General features: G+C 37.0%; 1 protein-coding gene and 1 pseudogene across 2 annotated transcripts in view; one reads left to right on the top strand and one right to left on the bottom strand.

The window, feature by feature from the left end:
- The window catches only part of DYNC2H1 (dynein cytoplasmic 2 heavy chain 1), a 374,041-nt gene that overhangs the window by 53,839 nt on the left and 296,431 nt on the right, over window positions 1-23,771 (bottom strand). The window lies entirely within an intron of this gene.
- On the top strand, window positions 21,255-21,931 carry LOC117975012 (ATP synthase subunit a-like; annotated as a pseudogene).

Raw genomic sequence — 23,771 nt, 5'->3', positions numbered from 1 at the left:
GAATGTTGAGCTGTTTCTAGTTTTTGACTCTTAAAAATTAAGTTGCTTTGAACATTCACAAATAAGTATTTGTATGGTATATGCTTTCGTTTCTCTGGGGTCAATATTCACGAGTGATATAGTGGGCAAATATGTTAAGTATATGTTTAACCTTATAAGAAAAAGCTAAACTATCAGCAATATCTGAAAATTCAAGTTGTTCCTGATCCATATCAACACTTGGTACCATTTGGCTTTTTAATTTAAGCTATAAACCAATCAAGCTAGTGTGCAGGGCTGTCTCATTGTGATTTAAAAAATTTGTTTTTACTGATATATAATTCATATACCATCCAAGTCACCTCTCTAGAGTGTATGATTTAGTGGGTTTTAATATATTCACAAGGTTGTACAAGCATAACCACTAATTCCAGAATATTTTTATCAATCCCCCAAAATACTCTGGATCCATGCAGTCATTCTCCATTTCCCCCTAAACAAAGGATGGTTTTCCATTTACTTAAGTAGTCTTTAATTTCTTTCAATGATGTTGTGTAGCTCTCAGTGCACAAGTCTTGATCTCCTTTTGTTAAATTTATTCCCATCTACTTCATTATTTTCAATGCTATTATAAGTGGAATTAAGTTCTTAATTTCATTTTGGGTACTGTGAGTGCCATATACTAGGATTCATTGCTATTATACAGAAATACAACTGATCTTTATATATTGATATTCTCATTGCAGTTCTGATATTCCTAATGACACCTACATTTTTATGTGCTTCTTTCCCATCCACAAGTCTTAATAAAATATCTATACAATTTTTTTTGCATTTTTATAATTGAGATGTTTATTGAGTTTTTTGAAAAAATCTAGATGTAGGTTCCTTTGTTAGGTATATGTCTTGAAATTATTTTCTCCTATTCTGTGGCTTGCTTTTCATTTTTATAAGTGTCTTTTAAAGAGAAGGTTAAAATTTTGGTAAAGTCCAATGTATCATTTTTCCTTTTTATAGTTCATTTTTGGTGTCCTATTTAAGAAATCACTGTCAAACACAAAGTCACTAAAAAATTTTAGTGAAGTTTTATTAATGCTTATGATTACTTTGGGGATAATTTTTGTATATCTTTGGAGACATAGTTGCAGGGGTTTTTTTTTGTTTTGTTTTGTTTTTTTACTTTTTTGGCTTTTGGCTATTTAATTACTCTAGTACCATTTGTTAAAGAGATTTTCCTTATCTTATTTAATTACCTTAGCCTATTGGTGAAAATCAATTGATTATATATTTCGGGGTCTATTTGGATTCTTATTCCATTCCACTGATCTCCACTGATTCCTTCCATTCCATTGATCCATTCCAATCCATTGATTAATGGATTCCATTCCACTGATCTTCATTCCATTGATTTCCATTTCATTGATCTCTGTATCTGGCTTTATGCCAATGCCACAGTATTTTGATGACAATATCTTCATAATGTTTGAAATCACAAAGTGTAAGACCTTCCATTTTTTTCTCTTGTTTTCATAAAACGGTCCACAGTAGACCCTTTGCATTTTTGCAAAAAGAAAAAAAAAATAGACTCAAATTGCCAATACTTACAAAAAAAATCCTGCAGAGGTATTCCTAGCTTTTGGGTTGAGATTATGGAGTTTTCTAGATATAGGATCATGTCATCTGCAAACAAAAATAATTTGACTTCCTCTCTTCCTATTTGAGTACCATTTATCTCTTTCTCTTTCCCAATTGCCCTGGCCAGAACTTTCAATACTATGTTGAATAGGAGTGGTGACGGAGGGCATCCTTGTCTTCTGCCAGTTTTCAAGGGGAATACTTCCCACTTTTGCCCATTCATTATTACATCACTATGGGTTTGTCATATATGGCTCTCTATCTTGAGATAATGTTCCTTCAATACCTAGTTTATTGAGAGTTTTTAACATAAAAGGATGCTGAATTTTACAGAAGGCCTTCTGTGCATCTATTGAGATAATCATGTGTTTTTTGTCTTTCATTCTGTTTATGCAATGAAACACATCTATTGATTCGCATATGTTGAACAAATCTTGCATCCCAGGGATGAAGCCAACTTGATCACGGTGGATAAGCTTTTTGATGTGCTGTGGGATTTGGTTTGCCAGTATTTTATTGAGAATTTTTACATGGATGTTCATCAAGGATATTGGCCTAAAATTTTCTTTTTTTGTTGTGTCTCTGCCAAGTTTTGGTGTCAGCATGATGTTGGCTTTATAGAATAAGTTAGGGAAGAGTCTTTCCTTTTCAATTTTTTGGAATAGTTGCAGTAGAAATGGTACCAGCTCTTCTTTGTACCTCTGGTAGAATTCAGCTGTGAATCCATCTGGTCCTGGGCCTCTTTTGGTGGTAGGCTATTTATTACAGCCTCAATTTCAGAATTCATTATTGGTCTATTCAGGGATTCAATTTCTTCCTGCTTCAGTCTTGGGAGGGTGTATCTGTCCAGGAATTTATCCATTTCTTCTAGATGGTCTGGTTTGTGTATAGACGTGTTTATAGTATTCTGTGATAGTTGTTTGTGTTTTCCTGTGGCATCAGTGGTGATATCTCCCTTATCATTTCTGATTGTTTATTAGATTCTTCTCTCTTTTCTTCTTTATTATTCTAGCTAGTGGTCTATTTTGTTATTAAAAAAAAACAGTTCTTGGATTCTTTGATTTTTTTTAAAGGCTTTTCATGTCTCTATCTCCTTAAGTTCAGCTCTGATCTCGGTAATTTCTTGTCTTCTGCTAGCTTTGGGGTTTGTTTGCTCTTGGTTCTCTGATTCTTTTAGTTGGCATGTTAGGTTGTTAACTTGAGATCTTTCTAGCTTTTTGATGTGGGCATTTAGTACTATAAATTTCCTGCTTAACACTGCTTTAGCTGCATCCCAGAGATTCTGGTACATTGTCTCTTTATTCTCATTAGTTTCAAAGAATTTCTTGATTTCCGCCTTAATTTCATTATTTACCCAAGAGCCATTCAGGAGCAAGTTGTTCAATTCCCATGTAGTTGTGGTGTTTTGAGTTAATTTCTTAATCTTGAGTTCTAATTTGATTGCATTGTGGTCTGAGAGACCGTTTGTTATGATTTCAGTTCTTTTGCATTTGCTGAGGAGAGTTTTAATTTCAATTAATTATGTGATCAATTTTATAGTATGTACCATGTGGCAATGAGAAGAATGTATATTCTGTTGTTTTTGGGTGGAGAGTCCTATAGATATCTATCAATCACATCCACCTGATCCTTAGCTGAGTTCAGGTCCTGAATATCTTTGTTAATTTTCTACCTCGGTGGTCTAATATTGTCAATGGTTAAAGTCTCCCACTATTGTGTGGGAGTCTAAGTCTCTTTGTAGGTTTCTAAGAACTTGCTTTATTAATCTGGGTGCATATCTATTTGAGATAGTTAGTTCTTCATGTTGAATTGAGCCCTTTACCATTATGTAATGTCCTTCTTTGTCTTTTTTTAATCTTTGTTGGTTTGAAGTCTGTTTTGTCAGAAACTAGGATTGCAACCCCTGCATTTTTCTGTTTTCCATTTGCTTGGTAAATTTTCCTCCCTGCCTTTATTTTGAGCCTATGTGTGTCTTTGCATGTGAGGTGCATCTCTCGAGGACAGCATACCAATGGGCCTTAGTTCTTCATACAGCTTGCCACTCTGTGTCTTTTAATTGGAGCATTTAGCCCACTTACTTTTAAGATTAGTACTCTTATGTGTGACTTTCATCCTGTTACCATGATGTTAGCTGGTTATTTTGCATACTTGTTTATGTGGTTTCTCCATAGTGTCACTGGTCTGTGTTCCTCAGTGTGTTTTTGTAGTGGCTGGTAACAGGTTTTCATTTCTATATTTAGTGCTTCCTGCAGGAGCTTTTTTGTAAGGCAGGCCTGGTGATGACCAATTCCCTCAGCATTTACTTGTCTGAAAAGGATCTTATTTCTCCTTTGCTTATGAAGCTTGGTTGGCCAGATATGAAATTCTGGGTTAAATATTCTTTTCTTTAAGAATGTTGAATATTGGCCCCCAATCTCTTATGGCTTGTAGGGTTTCCGCTGAGAGATCTATTGTTAGTCTGTTGGGCTTCCCTTTGTGGGTGACGTGTCCTTTCTCTGTGACTGCCCTTAACACTTTTTCTTTTATTTCAACCTTGGAGAATCTGATGATTATGTGTCTCAGGGTTGATCTTCTTGTAGAGTATCTTACTAGGGTTCTCTGCATTTCCTGAATTTGAATGTTGGCCTGCCTTGCTATGCATCTTGGGGTTGATCTTCTTGTTAAGTATCTTACTAAGGTTCTCTACATTTCTTGAATTTGAATGTTGGCCTGTCTTGCTAGGTTGGGGAAGTTCTCCTGGATGATATCCTGAAATATGTTTTCCAAGTTGGTTCCATTCTCCCCAGAATGGATCTCTTCCAGATATCCTAGTCAGTCAGAGGTTAGGTCTCTTTACATAGCCCCATATTTCTCGGAGGTTTTATTCATTCCTTTCCATTCTTTTTTCTCTATTCTTGTCTGCCTGTCTTGTTTCAGAAAGACAGTCTTCAAGCTCTGAGATTCTTTCCTCTGCTTGGTCTATTCTGCTACTGATATTTCTGATTGCATTGTGAAGTTCTCGTGTTGTGTTTTTCATCTTCATCAGGTTGGCTATGTTCCTCTCTAAACTGGCTATTCTGGCTCTCGGCTCCTGAATGGTTTTACCATGATTCTTAGCTTCTTTGCATTGGATTATAACATGCTCCTTTAGCTCAGCAAATTTCGTTATTACACACCTTCTGAAGCCTACTTCTGTCAATTCCGCCATCTCAGCCTCAGCCCAGTTCTGTGCCCTTGCAGTAGAGGTGTTGCAGTCATTTGGAGAAGAGGCACTCTGGCTTTTCAGTTTTTGGTGTTGTTGCATTGATTCTTTCTCATCTTTGTGGGCTCATCTATCTTTGATCTTTGAGGTTGCTGACCTTTGGGGTTTTTGTAGGGTCTTTTATTTTAAATATTGTTTTCTGTGTGGTTTTTGTTTTTTTTAACCAGTCAGGCCACCCTTCCACAAGGCTGCTGTGGTTTGCTGGGGGTCCACTCTAGACCCTAGCTGCCTTGATTTTTCCTGTATCTGGAGGCATCACCGGTGAAGGCTGTGAAACAGCAGAGATGGCAGCCTGCTCCTTCCTCTGGAAGCTCTGTCCCAGCGGGATAATGACTGGTTGTCAGCCCAAATGTGCCTGTAGGAGGTATCTGGAGACTCCTGTTGGGAGGTCTCATCCAGTCAGGAGGAATGGGATCACGGAACCACTTAAATAATCAGTCTGGCTCATTTTTGTAGAGCAAGTGTGCTGCATTGAGGGGGGACCCTTCTTCATCTGGACTGTTTGTATTCTCCAAAGCCAGCAGGCTGGAATGGCTAAGTCTACCAAATCGCAGAGACGGCCGCCACCCCTACCCCAAGAAACTTGTTCCTGCCTCAGGCAGACTCCAGCCTGTTGCTGTGGGCTGGCCAGAATTCCAGGCCAGTGGGTCTTACCTTGTGAAGTGCCATGGAAGTGGGCCCTGCAGAATGACGCTGCTTGGCTCCCTGAATTCAGCCCCCTTCTTTAGGGATATATACAGGTGGACTCTTTCCTTGCTGGGTAGCACAGGACTGGAGTATGTAAAACTCCTGGGCCTCTGTGTGTGTGCCTGAGCAGCTGCTGTGCAGACTCCACACAGCTCTGTGTTTTGGACCCAAGGCCCTGGTGGTGTGGGCTCATGAGGGGATATCCTCATCTATGGGTTGCAAAGATGTGTGGGAGAAATGTGGTTTCCCAGGTGGGGTCGAACAATCACTCACTGCTTCACTTGGCTGGGGATGGGGGTTCCTTTGGCTCCATGCCACTCCCAGGTGGGCCATTACCCCACCCTGCTTTTCTTTGTTCTCTGTGAGTTCTTTGCCTTGTCATTTCCAATGCGAGAACATGGATATTTCAGTTGAAGGTGCTGAATTCACTTGCCCTTTCATTCCTCTCCATAGTGCCACAGACTGCAGCTGCTTCTAATTGGCCATCTTAGAACTAACATTTTAACACTAGGTCTCTTGATCCACAAGCACAGTACATCTTTCAATGCATCTTTCCATATATTTAGGTCTTCTTCAATTTCACTAGTCAACATTTTATAGTTTTCAGTGTGTAGAAAGGTAATGCACATAATATTTTTAAATTTCAATTTTCGATAATTTGTTTTCACATATAGAGCTACAATTAAGTTTTTATATATTTACCTTATATCCCACAATCTTGCTAAACAAACTCTTACTAGCTCTAAATCTTTTTTGTAGATTCCTTAAGATTTTGTAAATAGATGATAGTATCCTCTGCAAATAAAGGCAGGCTTCCTTCTTTCTTTCTAATCTGCATGACTTTTATTTATTTTTCTTAATATTTTTACTAGCTAGGATATGTGGTGCAACATTGAATAGAAGTGGAGCTTAATGCCTCATTCCTGATCATAAAAGGAAAGCATATAGTCTTTTACTGTCATATTAGTTGTATCTTTTTCATAGATGCCCTTTCATCTGGCTGTAGAGGTTCACTTCTAATCTTAGTTTGCTAAAGTTTTTTTTTTTTTTTTATCACGACTAGCTGTTAAATTTTTCTAATGATTTTTCTGTATTGAGATAATGTAACAATTTTTCTTTATGAGTCTATTATGGTAAATAACATTGATCAATTTTTTTTTTTGAGATGGAGTCTCGCTCTGTTGTCCAGGCTGGACTGCAGTGGTGCAATCTTGGCTCACTGCAACCTTTGCCTCCCGGGTTCAAGCAATTCTCCTGCCTCCGCCTCTTGTGTAGCTGGAATTACAGGCACGTGCCATCATGCCCAGCTAATTTTTGTATTTTTAGTAGAGACACGGTTTCACCATGTTGGTCAGACTGGTCTCGAAATCCTGACCTCGTGATCTGCCTGCCTTGATCTCCCAAAGTTTTGGGATTACAGGCGTGAACCACCGCGCCTGGCCAACACGGATCAATTTTTAAAATGTTAGCCTAAACTAGTATTGTGGGGATGATGCATTATCCATTTTACATTTTGTTGGATTCAATTTACTAATATCTTGTAAGAAGTTTAGTGTTTGTGATTATGTGCATGAAGCAACTTGGTGAAGGGTTTTCACCTATAATGTCTTTGTTGGCTTTTTAAAAATCACTTTATTGGGCCAGGTGTGATGGCTCACGCCTGTAATCCCAGCACTTTGGGAGGCTGAGGCAGGCAGATCATGAGGTCAAGAGATCGAGACCCTCCTGAACAACATGGTGAAACCCCGTCTCAACTAAAAATATAAAAATTAGCTGGGTGTGGTGGCATGCGCCTGTAGTCTCAGCTACTTGGGAGGCTGAGGTAGGAGAATGGCTTGAACCCAGGAGGCGGATGTTGCAGTGAGCCCAGATTGTGCCACTGTACTCCAGCCTGGCGACAAAGAAAGACTCCATCATTCTAACTGGTGTGAGATGGTATCTCATTGTGGTTTTGCATTTCCTTAATGACCAGTGATGATGAGCTTTTTTTCATAAGTTTGTTGGCCACATAAAGGTCTTCTTTTGAGAAGTGTCTGTTCATATCCTTTGCCCACTTTTTGATGGGGTTGTTTTTTTCTTGTAAATTTGTTTAAGTTCCTTGTAGATTCTGGATATTAGCCCTTTGTCAGATGGGTAGATTGCAAAAATTTCCGCCCATTCTATAGGTTGCCTGTTCACTCTGATGATAGTTTCTTTTGCTGTGCAGCAGCTGTTTAGTTTAATTAGATCCCATTTGTCAATTTTGGCTTTTGTTGCCTTGCTTTTGGTGTTTTAGTCTGAAGTCTTTGCCAGTGCCTATGTCCTGAATGGTATTGCCTAGGTTTTGGGTTTTACATTGAAGTTTTTAACCCATATTGAGTTAATTTTTGTATAAGGTGTAAGGAAGGGGTCCAGTTTGTTTTCTATATATGGCTAGCCAGTTTTCCCAGCACCATTTATTAAAAAGGAAATCCTTTCCCCATTGCTCGTCTTTTGTCAGGTTTGTCAAACATCAGATGGTTGTAGATATGTGGCATTATTTTTGAGGTCTCTGTTCTGTTCCATTGGTCTATAATCTGTTTTGGTTACTGTAGCCTTGTAGTATAGTTTGAAGCCAGGTAGCTGATGCCTCCAGCTTTGTTCTTTTTGCTTAGGATTGTCTTGGCTATACAGGCTCTATTTTGGTTCCATATGAAACTTAAAAGTAGTTTTTTCTTTTTTATGATTAATTTTTATTATTATAGTTTAAGTTCTAAGGTACATGTGCACAAAGTGCAGGTTTGATACATAGGTATACATGTGCCATGTTGGTTTGCTGCACCCATCAACTCATCATTTACACTGGGCATTTCTTCTAATGCTATCTCTCCCTCAGCCCCCCAGCCCGGGACAGGCCCTGGTGTGTGATGTTTCCCTTCCTGTGTCCAAGTGATTTCAATGTTCAGTTCCCACCTATGAGTGAGAACATGTGGTGTTTGGTTTTCTGTCCTTGTGATCATTTGCTGAGAATGATGGTTTCTAGCTTCATTCCATGTCCCTGCAGAGGACATGAACTCATCCTTTTTATGGCTGCATAGTATTCCATGGTGTATATGTACCACATTTTCTTAATCCAGTCTATCACTGATAGACATTTGGGTTTGTTCCAAGTCTTTGCTATTGTGAATAGTGCAGCAATAAACATATGTGCACATGTGTCTTTATAGTAGCATGATTTATAATCCTTTGGATATATACCCAGTAATGGGATGGCTGGGTCAAATGGTAATTCTAGTTCCAGATCCTTGAGGAATCACCACACTGTCTTCCACAATGGTTGAACTAGTTTACAGTCCCACCAACAGTGTAAAAGTGTTCCTATTTCTCCACATCCTTTCTAGCATTGGTTGTTTCCTGACTTTTTAATGATCGCCCTTCTAACTGGCATGAGATGGTATCTCATTGTGGTTTTGATTTGCATTTCTCTGATGACCAGTGATGATGAGCGTTTTTTCATGTGTCTGTTGGCTGCATAGACGTCTTCTTTTGAGAAGTGTCTGTTCATATCCTTTGCCCACTTTTTGATGGGGTTTTTAACGAGTTCTTTGTAGATTCTGGATATTAGCCCTTTGTCAGATGAGTAGATTGCAAAAATTTTCTCCCATTCTGTAGGTTGCCTGTTCACTCTGATGGTAGTTTCTTTTGCTGTGCAGAAGCTCTTTAGTTTAATTAGATCCCATTTGTCAATTTTGGCTTTTGTTGCATGCCATTGCTTTTGGTGTTTTAGTCATGAAGTCCTTGCCCATGCCTATGTCCTGAATGGTATTGCCTAGGTTTTCTTCTAGGGTTTTTATGGTTTGAGGTCTAACATTTAACTCTTTAATCCATCTCGAATTAATTTTTGTGTAAGGTAGGGATCCAGTTTCAGCTTTCTACATATGGCTAGCCAGTTTTCCCAGCACCACTTATTAAATAGGGAATCCTTTCCCCATTGCTTGTTTTTGTCAGGTTTGTCAAAGTTTTTTCTAATTCTGTGAAGAAAGTCAATGGTAGCTTGATGGGAATAACACTGAATCTATAAATTACTTTGGGCAGTACTGCCATTTTCATGATATTGATTCTATGGTGGTACATAAGCATGGAATTTTTTTTCCATTTGTTTGTGTCCTGTCTTATTTCCTTGAGCAGTGGTTTTATAGTTCTTATTGAAGTGGTCCTTCGCATTCTTGTAAGTTGTATTCTTAGGTATTTTACTCTTTGCAGCAATTGTGAATGGGAGTTCACTCATGATTTGGCTCTTTGCTTGTCTATTATTGATGTACAGGAATGCTTGTGATTTTTGCACACTGATTTTGAATCCTGAAATTTTGCTGAAGTTGCTTATTAGCTTAAGGAGTTTTTGGGCTGAGATGATGGGGTTTTCTAAATATACAACCATGTCATCTGCAAACAGAGACAATGTGACTTCTCTCTTACTATCTGAATATCCTTTATTTCTTTCTCCTGGGTTCAAACAATTCTTCTGCCTCAGCCTCCCAAGTAGCTGGGATTACAGGCACGTGCCACCAAGCCCAGCTAGTTTTTGTATTTTTAGTAGAGACAGGGTTTCACCATGTTGGTCAGGCTGGTCTTGAACTCCTGACCTCGTGATCCACGTGCCTCGGCCTCCCAAAGTGCTGGGATTACAGGCGTGAGCCACTGCGCCCAGCAGTGGTGAATTTATTTCAAGGAATTTGTATATTTCACCTAAGTTGTTGAATTTGTAGGCATAAAATTATTAATAACATTCCCTTAATATCCTTTTAATGTCTGTAGGAAATGTAGTGATGTCCTGTCTCTAATTCCTGATACTTGTAATTTCTGACTTTTTATTTCCTGATCTTGCTTTTGTATTAATTGATACAGGTTATGTTTCCATCTTATGTCCTGTTTTGGCTCATTATGCAGACCTCTTTGGTACTTTCATTTTTATCATTGTGTTATGACTTATGTACACATCTTTAACTTACCACAGTTTACTTTCAAATAATAATGATAAAACTTTTAGCATGGCATAAAGTCCTTACAATAATGTACTTCTGTTTTCATTTGCTAAATGAATGAAAAAGGACAAACAAAAGGACAAGCTCTGCAAGTTAAAATCTCTTGCTAAAAAAGAGAAAGTGTATTCTATTATCTTGGGATGATGATAATATTAAGTTAGGGATACTAAAGGAAAATTCCAAAAGATTAAAGATTCTTGTTATATGCAGGCCCCTTTTTTCCCTTAAATCAATAAAAATTGATTTACATTATAAGTACATATAATAAAATGTTGCTAAGTAAAGCTATAGATGAAGGAGTAGGCAGAGTTCCATCCCAGTATTTGACAGGCCTTTGAAGATCAGTATATGCAGTTCAGTTCAAACAAAGCTGATAACTGCATCTTATAACAAACACTATAATTTCGCTGCTTGATCTAGCAAAATATTTAATGAGCAGTAAGGTGGAAAGAACTCTGATCTAGGAATCACAACATCACAATTACAGTATAGGCTTTAATGCTCTACCAGGATGTAACTCTTTCACAGTCTTCTTAAGTAAATGCAGGATGAGAGTAGCAAATTTCATTAGGGCAACAAAAGTTCTGCATAAATAGTAAAGTGTTATTTAACATAAATATTATGTTTTAAAACATGAGGTATTACCTTAAATGAAAAAAAATACAAATTATTCAACGTTTATAATTATTTGTTAAAATAGTTGGAGTAGAACTTTCCTAAGAACTAATTTGCAGGCAAGTAAACAATAAAAATAGGATTTTAACAAAAAATAAGGTCCCCTACCATTTTATAAAGATCCATGGTGGATGTAGTCATAAATGTTTGCTTACAAAGTGGAGTGGAGATAGATGGAAAGGTGACATGGCAGGTACTGCCTTTTTGGATGTGAATTCTGACTGTAGTATTTCCACAAAGTTGACATGCATCTCAAGAGCTTGATGAAACAAATTGCAAGGAAACACACAGAGTTTCTGATTCAGTAGTCTGGAGGGTAGGTGGGGGGATGGTACAAGAATTCATATTTCTGCCAAGGTCTCAGGTGATGCTAATGATACTGGTCTGGAGACCACACTTTGAGAACCACTCCTACAAAGAGGGCCATGGTAGAGAAAGGAGTGAAAGTGAAAGGAATAACCAGGATAGCACAGAAGATCTTAACTTTATACATCTCAAAATTATAAAGTTCTATATGTATATGTATGAACATATTTTAAGAAAGCACATCCTTCAATTTTTAAGGTGGTCAGTGATCAAAAAATGATTTCAAAATGATTAAACAGTTTTGAAAATTATTAAAAGACACAGGATCCACTAGCATTTTTGCCATATTGTTGAAGGACTCCCTGGTTTAAAAAATTGAAGGGCCATTTAGTGTTACCAGCTTGCATGTTAGAATACACAGAAATGTATAACCAATAGATATGTTGGCTTTAAAAGGGGTTCAATTAATCAATACAACCTATTAATTTCTACTAAAATGGTACATTCTCTTAGTGATTATTCAGTAAGATAAAGCAATTTGGCATTTGCACCTTTGCAATTTTTGCCATATATTTTAAATTATGTTTTAAAGTCTATGTTCTAACATGTAGAAGATAACTATTTTACAATATTGTTTTCTTTAAAAAGCAAATTATAAATATTGTGTATTTAAAAAAGTTTTAGCAGATCATCCTAAGTTATCAAAGAAATAAAAGTCATTATTCTCTCTAGGAAATTTCCTACTCCAATCGTGTCACACATAGTAAAGAAAATGTCAAGTACTGAACTCTTTCCTAAAGCACATTAAATCATATGGCATCATACATAACTTGTCACATTCAAATGTAAGAAAAATTTAACTTTTATTTTGAAATAAATGGGGTAGTACTGAATTCTCAGTTTTTGTTAAAACTCATTAGAAAGTAAATGTCAGAAAGTGTTTTACTGATCTGATCTTAGTGAAAGTCAGACTAGTCTCATTTGCATTTCATCAAATAGCCTAAACGATTTCTAAGAATACCACCTGTGACAGAATTTAAACATGCTTTGTAAAACACATTTTTCATACTTTGAAATAATTTTAACAAATTCATTTTCATGCAAATAATACAAATATTTCAAAAATAGTGATTTTTCTGAAGCTGCATTTCTTAATTCAAAGTATAATATAGAATACTTTATATATTGAAATTATCTGCATCCTACATAAATACATGTTAATTAAGAAATAAGCCATCCAGTTTTGTTGCTGTGTGAAATAATGAAATACTTAGAAGATCTCGGTTCAAAGAAAGAAAAAATATAAAAATTAAAAATGTATGACCCCTGTCTAAAATATTTTGGTCTTTAATAAAAAAATTGTTTCATATAATTAAGCCCTTTTTGTTCTTTATCTTTTAACATAACCTAAGCCACATTATATTATAATCAATCATAGAAAATGATTTAAAGTTAAATTATCCTTTTTTTTTTCCAAGTGTTTATGCCACAGGTCACCGAGATAATTAACAGCAGAAACAAAACAAGAAACCAAATTTGCCCAGAAATCATATTTTAATCATGAGTACCTCAACGGCTACCCCTCGATTGATATAATTTTCCTAACAATCTTAAAACCCTACTAAACAAAGCCTCCATTTTATACAATAAGCACAACAACCAATTTCCCACCCTAATACTGATATGATACCTTGAATATACCCTTCTGAAAGCGCTACCTTATATATCAATCATAGCCTAAATCAATTATACCCTAATTATGAGTAACCCCCAACTAAACCTCTGCCAACTCAACTTTAAACCACTGGATTTCTAGAACTGTAAATGACGGTTTATACTTATTTCTTCTTTCCTCATATTCTAACTTTACACTGAAGTATTTATGCAGTTAATGTAGCTTAATTATTTAAAGCAAGACACTGAAAATGTCTAGATGGGTTTGCACAACCCCATAAACAGATAGGTTTGGTCCTGGTCTTTACACATGCAAGCATCCCCACCCCAGTGAAAAATGCCCTCTACATCACCTGGATCAAAAGGAGCAAGTATCAAGCATGCACAAATGCAGCTCAAAATACTTTGCTCATCCACACCCCCATGGGAAACAGCAGTGATAAATATTTAGTAATAAACGAACGTTTAAGCTATGCTGATATATAGGGTTGGTCAATTTCGTGCCAACCACCGTGGCCATACAATTAACCCAAGCTAACAGAACTCGGCGTAAAGAGTGTTTAAGATCTGCCCTCAATAAAGCTAAACTCCATTTAAGTTGTAAAAAACTTAGGCTGAAATAAAACATACTACGAATGTGGCTTTAATATCCTGAAGACACGACAGCTAAGATCCAAACTGGGGTTAGATACCCCACTATGCTTAGCCCTAAACTATAATAGTTATATTAACAAAACCATTCGCCAGAATACTAGAAGCAATAGCTTAAAACTCAAAGGACTTGGCGGTGCTTTATATCCCTCTAGGGGAGCCTGTTCTATAATCTATAAACCCTGATCTACCTCACCACCTCTTGCCCCCAGCCTATATACCGCCATCTTCAGCAAACCCTAAAAAGGTTATAGAGTAAGCACAAGTAATACACATAAAAACATTAGGTCAAGGTGTAGCTCATGAGGTGGGAAGAAATAGGCTACATTTTCTATACCCAGAAAATCTCACGAGAACCTTTATGAAATCTAAAGACTCAAGCGGGATTTAGCAGTAAACCAAGAGTAGAGTGCTTGGTTGAATAAGGCCATGAAGCACACACACACTGCCTGTCACCTTTCCAAATACTATTCTAGAAATCCTTATTACTAAAATCTCTCTACACACGTATAGAGGAGATAAGTTGTAACATGGTAAGCATACTGGAAAGTGCATTTGGACAAACCAAAGTGTAGCTTAATCCAAAGTACCCAGCTTACCCCTGGAAGATTTCATCATGACCTGATCACTTTGAGCCAAATCTCACTCCAAACCTCACTAAAGACATTATCAAATAATCTTAAACCATTTATCTTATATAAAGGTATAGGCGATGGAAATTTTATCCTGGCACAATAGACATAGTACCATAAGGGAAAGATGAAAGAACTGAATCAAGCATTAAAAAGCAAAGACAAACCCTTATACCTTCTGCATAATGTATTAACTAGAAATAACTTTACACAAAGACCCATAGCCAAGTCCCCTGAAACCAGACAAGCTGCCCAAGAACAGCTGAAGAGCACACCTACCTATGTGGCAAAATAGTGGGAAGATTCATGAGTAGCAGTGACAAACCTACCGAGCCTGGTGATAGCTGGTTGTCCAAGACAGAATCTTAGACAACTCCCTATACCAGATCCTCTAATTAATTTTAATAAAGGCCTGCTATTTATACTAGCCACATCAAGCCTAGCCGTCTACGTACCCACAGAATTACTTAGTCCCCTGTAAGTTTAACTGCTAGTCTAAAGACGGACAGATCTTTAGACCCTAGGAAATAACCTTCCTCCAGAGAGTAAACATTATTACCACCATAGTTGGCCCAAAAGCAGCCACCAATTAAGAAAGCATTCAAGCTCAACATCTAACTATTTTAAATCCTAATCACTCCACTGAACTCCTAACATTACGTTGGACTAATCTATTACTTAATAGAAGCAATAATGTTAATATAAGTAACATGAAGATATCCTCCATCACATAAGCTTACATCAGACTGGAATAACCCACTGACAGTTAACAGCCTAATATTAATAAGTGATACAATAAGCACCTTATTATTTATACTGTTAATCCAACACAGGTATTCTTGAAGGAAAGATTACAAAAAGTAAAAGGAACTCGGCAAATCTTGCCCTGCCTGTTTACCAAAAACATTACCTCTAGCATTACCAGTATTAGACATGTCCCCAGTGACATATGTTCAACAGCTGTGGTATCCTGACTGTGCAAAGGTAGCATAATCACTTGTTCTCTAAATAGGGACTTGTATAAATGGCCACACGAGGCTTCAGCTGTCTCTTACTTTTAATCAGTGAAACTGACCTATCCGGCGGGATATAAACAAGATGAGAAGACCCTATGGAGCTTTAATTCATTAAGGCAAATAGAAACTCGCCCTAACCCATTACCATTGCATTAAAAATTTTGGCTGGGGTGACCTTGGAGCATAATTTAACCTCCGAACAACCTAAACTAAAATGGCACTAGTCTAAGCGAGTTAACATATATTGACCCAATAATTTAACTGAACAAGTTACCCTACGGATAACAGCATAATCCTATTCTAGAGTCCATATAGACAATAGGGTTTATGACCTCAATGTTGGATCAGGACATCCTAATGTAGCTGCTATTAAGGGTTCATTTGTTCAACAATTAAAGTCCTACGTGATCTGAGTTTAGACTGGAGTAATCCAGGTCGGTTTCTATCTATTTAATATTTCTGCTAGTACGAAAGGACAACAGAAATAGGGCCTACTTCATAAAGCAACCTCGCCTCATAGATGATACTATCTCAATCAAACAAATCATCACACATCCAACCCGAGAACAGGGTTTAAGATGGTAGAGCCCGGTAATTGCATACAACTTTATAAATCAGAGGTTCAACTCCTCTTCTTAACAATATGCCTGTAATTAACCACCTCCTGTTTATTATTCCCACTATAATTGCTATAGCATTCCTTACATTCATTGAACGAAAAATCTTAGGCTATATACAACTACGCAAAGGATCTAACATTGTAGGCCCCTACAGACCGCTTCAACCATTTGCTGATGCAATAAAACTTTTCACCAAAGAACCCTTATGACCCTCAACATCTACTGTTACCCTTTATATTACTGCTCCAACCCTGGCCCTTTCTATCGCTCTCCTCTTGTGAACTCACCTCCCTATACCGGATCCTCTTATTAATTTTAAATAAAGGCCTCCTATTTATACTAGCCACATCAAGCCTAGCCATCTATTCTATGATCAGGATGAGCATCTAATTCAAATTATGTACGAATCAGTGCATTACGAGCTGTAGCCCAGACAAATTTGATATGGAGTCACCCTAGCTATTATCCTATTATCAGTTCTGATAAGTGGCTCATTTAACTTATATGCACTCATCACAAAGCAAGAATTCCTCTGACTACTCCTACCATCATGGCCCCTAGCCATAATCTGATTTATCTCCACACTAACAGAAACTAACTGGGGCCCTTTTGAGCTAACAGAAGGAGAATCAGAGCCTCAGGCTTCAACATCAAATATGCTGCAGGTTCATTTGCCCTCTTCTTTATAGCATAATATATGAATATTATCGTAATAAATGCCCTAACTACTATTTTTCTACGAGCACTACATACCATACATTCACCAGAACTCTATACCACAAATTTCATTATCAAGACACTCCTTGTAACTACCTGTTTTTACGAATTCCAACAGCATACTCCCATTTCTGCTATGACCAATTCATATCTTCCACGAAAAAATTTTCTACCACTTACGCTAGCATTCTGCGTATGTCTCAATGCCTATTCTAATTTCCAGCATTCTACCCCAAACATAAATATGTCTGATAAAAGAATGACTTTGATAGAGTAAACAATAGAGGTTTAAATCCTCTTATCTCTAGAACTATAGGAATTGAACCTACCCCTGAGAATCCAAAATTGTCTGTGCTACCTATTACGCGATGTCCTAAAGTAAGGTCAGATAAATAAGCTATCAGGCCCATACCCTGAGAATTCTGGTTATATCCTTCCTGTACTAATTAATCCACCAGCCCAACTTATTATTTATTTAACTATTTTCACAGGAACTCTTATCACAATACTAGGCTCATACTAATTTCTCATCTGGACAGGCCTAGAAATAAACATATTAGCTCTTACTCCAATCTTAATTAAAAAATAATAATAATAAATCCCCGCCTGGAGAAGCAGCCACCAAATACTTCCTTACACAAGCAACCACATCTATAATTCGTATGATAGGTATCCTTTCCAATAACCTGTACTCTGGACGATGAACAATAAATACTACTAATCGATTTTCATCCTTAATAATAGCCCTAGTAATAAAACTAGAAAGAGTCCTCTTTCATTTCTGAGTCCCAAAAGTGACCCAAGGAAGCTCTCTAATGTCTGGCATACTTCTCCTCACATGACAAAAACTAGCCCCTATCTTAATTATATTTCAAATTTTCCCATCAATAAACACACAAATATGCTATCACAATTTTATCCATTATGGTGGGTGGTGGAGGAGGACTTAATCAAACACAGCTACACAAAATCCTAGCCTACTCCTCAATCATATAGGTTGAATGATAGCAGTACTAATTTATAACCCAAGCATTACTATTCTAAACCTGATTATTTGCTTTAACAGTCACCGCATTCCTAGCACTCACTCAACCTGAGTATAAGCACTACAACCCTGTCACTATTTCATGCCTGAAACAAACTAACATGGTTAACACCTGTAATCCCACTAATTCTATTATCCCTAGGAGATTTACCTCCACTAATAGGATTTCTGCCCAAATGAGCCATCATTCAAGAATTTACAAAAAACAAGTCTTATTACCCCAACTATTATAGCTATCATAACCCTACTCTACCTGTACTTTTATATACGCCTAATTTATTCTATCTCAGTAACAATATTCCCCACATCTAATAATATGAAAATAAAATGACAATTCGAAAGCACAAAACTCATACTCCTCCTCCTCTCACTTATTTCTTCTACCCTCCTTTTACCCATCTCTCCAATAATACTAATCATAACTTAGAAATTTAGGTTAAATAAGACCAAAAGCCTTCAAAGCCCTTAGTAAGTAAATTACACTTAATTTCTGTAACAGATCTAAGGACTGCAAGACTATTCTGCATCAATTGAATGCAAATCAATCACTTTAATTAACCTAAGCCCTTGCTAGATTGGTGGAATTCAAACCCAGGATAATTTAGTTAACAGCTAAACACCCTAATCAACTGGCTTCAATCTACTTCTCCTGCCGTTGTTGGGGGAAAGGCGGATTGAAGCTGCCCCTTTGAATTTGCAATTCAACATGAGAAATCACCTCAGGGCTGGTAAAAAGAGGCCTTGACCTCTGTCTTTAGATTTATAGTCTAATGCTTACTCAGCCATTTTACCTTTTTTTCACTTACATTCATCAATCATTGATTGTTTTCAACTACCCACAAAGACATCAGAATACTATATCTGTTATTTGGCGCATGAGTGGGAATAGGGGGCATCACCTTAAGCCTTCTAATTCGAGCAGAATTAGGCCAACCAGGAACTCTGCTAGGAGATGGTCAGATTTATAATGTTATTGTTACAACCCACACATTTGTATTAATCTTCTTTATGGTCATACCAATCATAATTGGGGCTTTTGGTAACTGGCTAGTCCCTCTGATAATTGGGGCACCTGACATGGCATTTCCCCGGATAAATAATATGAACTTCTGACTTCTCCTTCCCTCTTTCCTGCTTGCATCCTCAATGGTAGAAGCCAGTGCTGGAAATGGCTGAACTGTTTATCCCACTTTAGCAGGGAACTTAATTCATGCAGGAAACTCTGTAGGTATAACCATCTTCTCATTCCACTTGGCAGGTGTTTCTTCTATTTTAGGAGCCATTAACTTTATTACCACAATTTAATATAAAACCCTCTTCCCAATATCAAACATCCCTTTTCATCTGATCAGCCCTCATTACAGCAGTCCTTCTCCTCCTCTCTCTCCCAGTTCTAGCCCCTGGCATTACCATACTATTAACTGACCGTAACCTCAATACTACTTTTTTTGACCCTGCTAGGGGAGGCAACCCTATCTTGTATCAACATTTATTCTGATTCTTTGGTCACCCTGAAGTCTATATCCTTATTCTACCAGGCTTCGGAATAATCTCCCATATCGCAACATATTATTCTGAAAAAAAGGAACCATTTGGGTATATGGGCATAGTATGAGCTATAACATCAATTGGCTTCCTAGGGTTTATCGTATGAGCTCACCATATATTTACAGTAGGAACAGATGTAGACACATGGGCATACTTCACTGCCACTACTATAATTATTGCTATCCCTACTGGCATCAAGGTCTTTAGCTGATAAGCTACAGTGCATGGCGGTAACATCAAATGATCTCCTGCAATATTCTGAGCCCTAGGATTCATTTTCCTATTCACAGTAGGAGGTCTAAACAGCATTGTACTAGCTAATTCATCACTAGACATTATCTTACATGACACATATTATGTTGTAGCCCATTTCCACTACATCCTATCAGTAGGAGTGGTATTTGCCATGATAGGGTGCTTTGTCCACTGATTCCCCTTATTTTCAGGTTATACAATTAATCAGACAGGCTAAAATCCACTTCACCATTATATTTATAGGTGTTAATTTAATCTTTTCCCCACAGCACTTCCTCAGCCTATCTGGTATGCCCCAACATTACTCTGATTATCCTGATGCGCACACCATATGAAATATTATCTCATCAGTAGGCTCACTTATCTCACTAGCAGCAGTTATACTAATAATTTTTATGAACTGGGAAGCCTTTGCTTTAAAATGAAAAGTTCTAACAACTGAACAATCATCTACTAATTTAGAGTGACTTTACGGCTGTCCACCACCTTACCACACATTCGAAGAACCAACCTGCATGAAAACCTAAGCAAAAAAGGAAGGAATCGAACCTCCTGAAACTGGTTTCTAGCCAATCCCATAACCTCTATGACTTTCTTGATAAGATACTAGTAAAATCATTCCATAACTTTGTCAAAGTTAAGTTATAGGTTAAACCCTGTATGTCTTAATGGCTCATGCAGTTTAGTTAGGCTTTCAAGGTGCTACATCCCCTATTATGGAAGAATTACTCACTTTCCATGACCATACTCTTATAATTATTTTCCTAATTAGTTCCCTGGTCCTATATATTATTTCTCTAATACTCACAACAAATTAGTTCATACTAACAGCATAGATGCCCAAGAAATCGAGACTGTCTGAACTATCTCACCTGCCATTATCTTAATTTTAATTGCCCTCCCATCCCTACGTATTCTATAACAGATGAGGTTCACAACCCTTCTATTACCATCAAAACAACTGGTCACCAATGATATTGAAGCTATGAGTATACAGAACATGAAGAGTTAGGCTTTGATTCTTATATAACCCCAACAGCAGACTTAAAGCCAGGAGAGCTTTAACTCTTTGAAGTTGATAACTGAACAGTTCTCCCAATAGATATACCCATCTGTATATTAGTCTCATCCAAAGACGTCCTACACTCATGAACTACTCCCTCATTAGGCATCAAAACAGATGCAATTCCTGAATGCTTAAACTACCTTGAATGCTACATGACCAGGCCTTTACTACAGACAGTGCTCAAAAATGTGTGGGTCTAACCACAGTTTTATACCTATTGTCCTAGAATCAATTCCCTTAAAAAATTTCAAAACCTGATCCACAACCACACTATAATATCACTGTAAAGCTACTTAGCTTTAACCTTTTAAGTTAAGGACAGAGGGGTCTACACCTCTCTGCAGTGAATGCCTCGACTAGATATTTCCACATGATCTATTGTTATCTTGTCAATAATCATAACTTTATTCTAATTATTCAGTTAAAACTACCAAATTTCATTTATTACACACCCCCTACACAAAAAATAATCAAAATGCAAGAACATTTAACCTCTTGAGAATTAAAATGAATGAAAATTTATTCACCTCTTTTATTACCCCGACATTTCTAGGTCTACCCGCAGTAGTATTAACCATTTTATTTCCCACCATACTATTTCTAACCTCCAATCATCTAATTAGTCATCTACTGATCTCCATTCAACAATGAATAGTTCAACTTTACTAAAATAATAATTACCCATAACATTAAAGGACAAACCTGATCCCTAATACTGATATCCCTAATTTTCTTCATTGCCTCAACCAATCTCCTCGGGCTTCTACCCTATTCATTTATACCAACTACCCAATTATCAATAAATCTAGGTATAGCAATCCCCTTGTGAGCATGCACAGTCATTACAGGCTTCCAGTTTAAAATGAAAATCTCCTTAGCCCACTTTTTTACCACAAGGCAGACCCATACCACTTATTCCTGTATTGGTAATCATTGAGACTATTAGCCTATTCATCCAACCAATAGCACTAGTTGAGTGACTAACAGCCAACATTACAGCTGGCCACCTACTAATACACTTAATCAGAGGAGCCACACTAGTACTATCAACTATTAGTCTTCCCACAGCTTCAATTGCTTTCATTATTTTAATCCTACTAACCATTCTCGAATTCGCCATAGCCCTTATTCAGGCTTATGTCTTTGCACTACTAGTAAGCCTCTATCTACATGACAACACATAACGACCCACCAAACACATGCCTACCATATAGTCAACCCCAGTCCCTGACCATTAACAGGGGCTCTCTCAGCTCTTCTAATAACATCTGGCCTGGCCATGTGATTTCACTTCAACTCTATGACTCTTTTAACCCTAGGCCCACTAACCAATACACTAACTATATACCAATGATGACGTGATATTATCCAAGAAAGCACATTTCAAGGCCACCATACAACAATTGTCCAAAAAGGCCTCCAATATGGAATAATCCTATTTATTATCTCAGAAGTATTCTTTTTTGCTGGTTTCTTCAGGGCATTTTACCACTCTAGTCTAGCTCCTACATCAGAATTAGGGAGACGTTGACCCTCAACAGGCATTTTTCCCCTCAACCCCTTAGAAGTATCCCTCCTGAATACATCTGTATTACTTGCATCAGGGGTTTCAATTACTTGAGCTCACCACAGCCTAATAGAAGGTAGTCAAAAACAGATAATTCAAGCACTATCCAACATTATTACTTTAGGTATTTACTTCACCCTCCTATAAATCTCAGAATATTTTGAAACCTCCTTCATTATCTCTGATGGGTTACCTCTTACCTCTTCACTGTCTCTGATGGGTTACCAATTACCTCTTACATTTTTTATTAATATCACATAGAACCATCTTGAAATATCTTATTCCAGGCCCTAACTTAACTACCTCTTCCTGAGATGAGAATTACAGTAATCTACATGGTATTCCTATTTCTATAAACTTATTTTGCACAATGATACCAGATAAATGCTTGAAGAGCTTTTCATAATAAAATTATCCTAAAATAACAATAACAAGAACAGCATTTGTAGGGTGCTTGCTATGTGCCAAGCACTTTAATGATGTTTTAATTCTCGTAATAATCCCATGAGGTAGGTACCATTACTACCCTCATTTTACAAATGAGAAAAGTGAAGTTTAGAGATGCTTAATTAACCTACCCAAGGTTACACAGTTGCTATGTGGTAGAATAGAACTCAAACAGGCAGACATATTCCAGCGGTCACATTCTTAGCCATTTTGCGCTATTATTTCTACATATAAATATCATTATTGCCTACAGCATTTAATCCAAGTTCCTTTCTTTGGCTTTAGAGACCTCAAAATCTGATCCAATCCTAATTATACTTCATTGTGTACCTGTCCTACTAGACTTACTCTTCTCTTCTACATGTCATCTTCCTATATTATTATTCTCTTCTAATTCAACAGCAATTCGTCTTAATGATACATTTTACTCAGTATGGCATATAGTTGGATAAAGATATATACTCTCAAGAGCATTTATATTTTGATATATAAATTTGAAGCATTTACGTTTATTATGACAACAGGACATACCCAGATTCAAATCCTGATTCTGGAACTCTTTGCTGTGTGATTCTGGTTATGTAATACCCCACTGCCTCAAATTCATCACAGTAAAATGGAGACAACAGTGTGTCACTCAGGATGTTACTGTGATGATTAAACGAGTTAATTAAATAAAGTTTTTAGAAAGTTTAAAATCCTTTCCAACTGGTTCCTTCACTGTGCCAAGAATCTTTCATGACTGACAATATATCTACTCCAAATTAAAAACAACTTAGTTACAATCTGTGGTACAAATCAAAACTATAGTATTTTGATAATCATGGTTGATTAACAGAGATGGCAATGTATGTACAAAGAAAAAACAATGCAAAACAGATTCTTTTTCAAGGTAAAATAAAAAAGAAGACAAGGATGCCAGAGTAGACCTTTCTGTATATGTAGAAAAGCACTGGATATTTTAATGCTAGTATATGTGAATGTAGGAAGTTCTAGGAAGGCTATTATTT

The sequence above is a fragment of the Pan paniscus genome, chromosome 9 (assembly GCF_029289425.2).
Source record: "Pan paniscus chromosome 9, NHGRI_mPanPan1-v2.0_pri, whole genome shotgun sequence".
NCBI classification, from domain to species: Eukaryota; Metazoa; Chordata; class Mammalia; order Primates; family Hominidae; genus Pan; species Pan paniscus.
The sequence above is the reverse complement of the archived record's forward strand: the minus strand, read 5'-3'. Positions and strand labels throughout refer to the sequence as shown.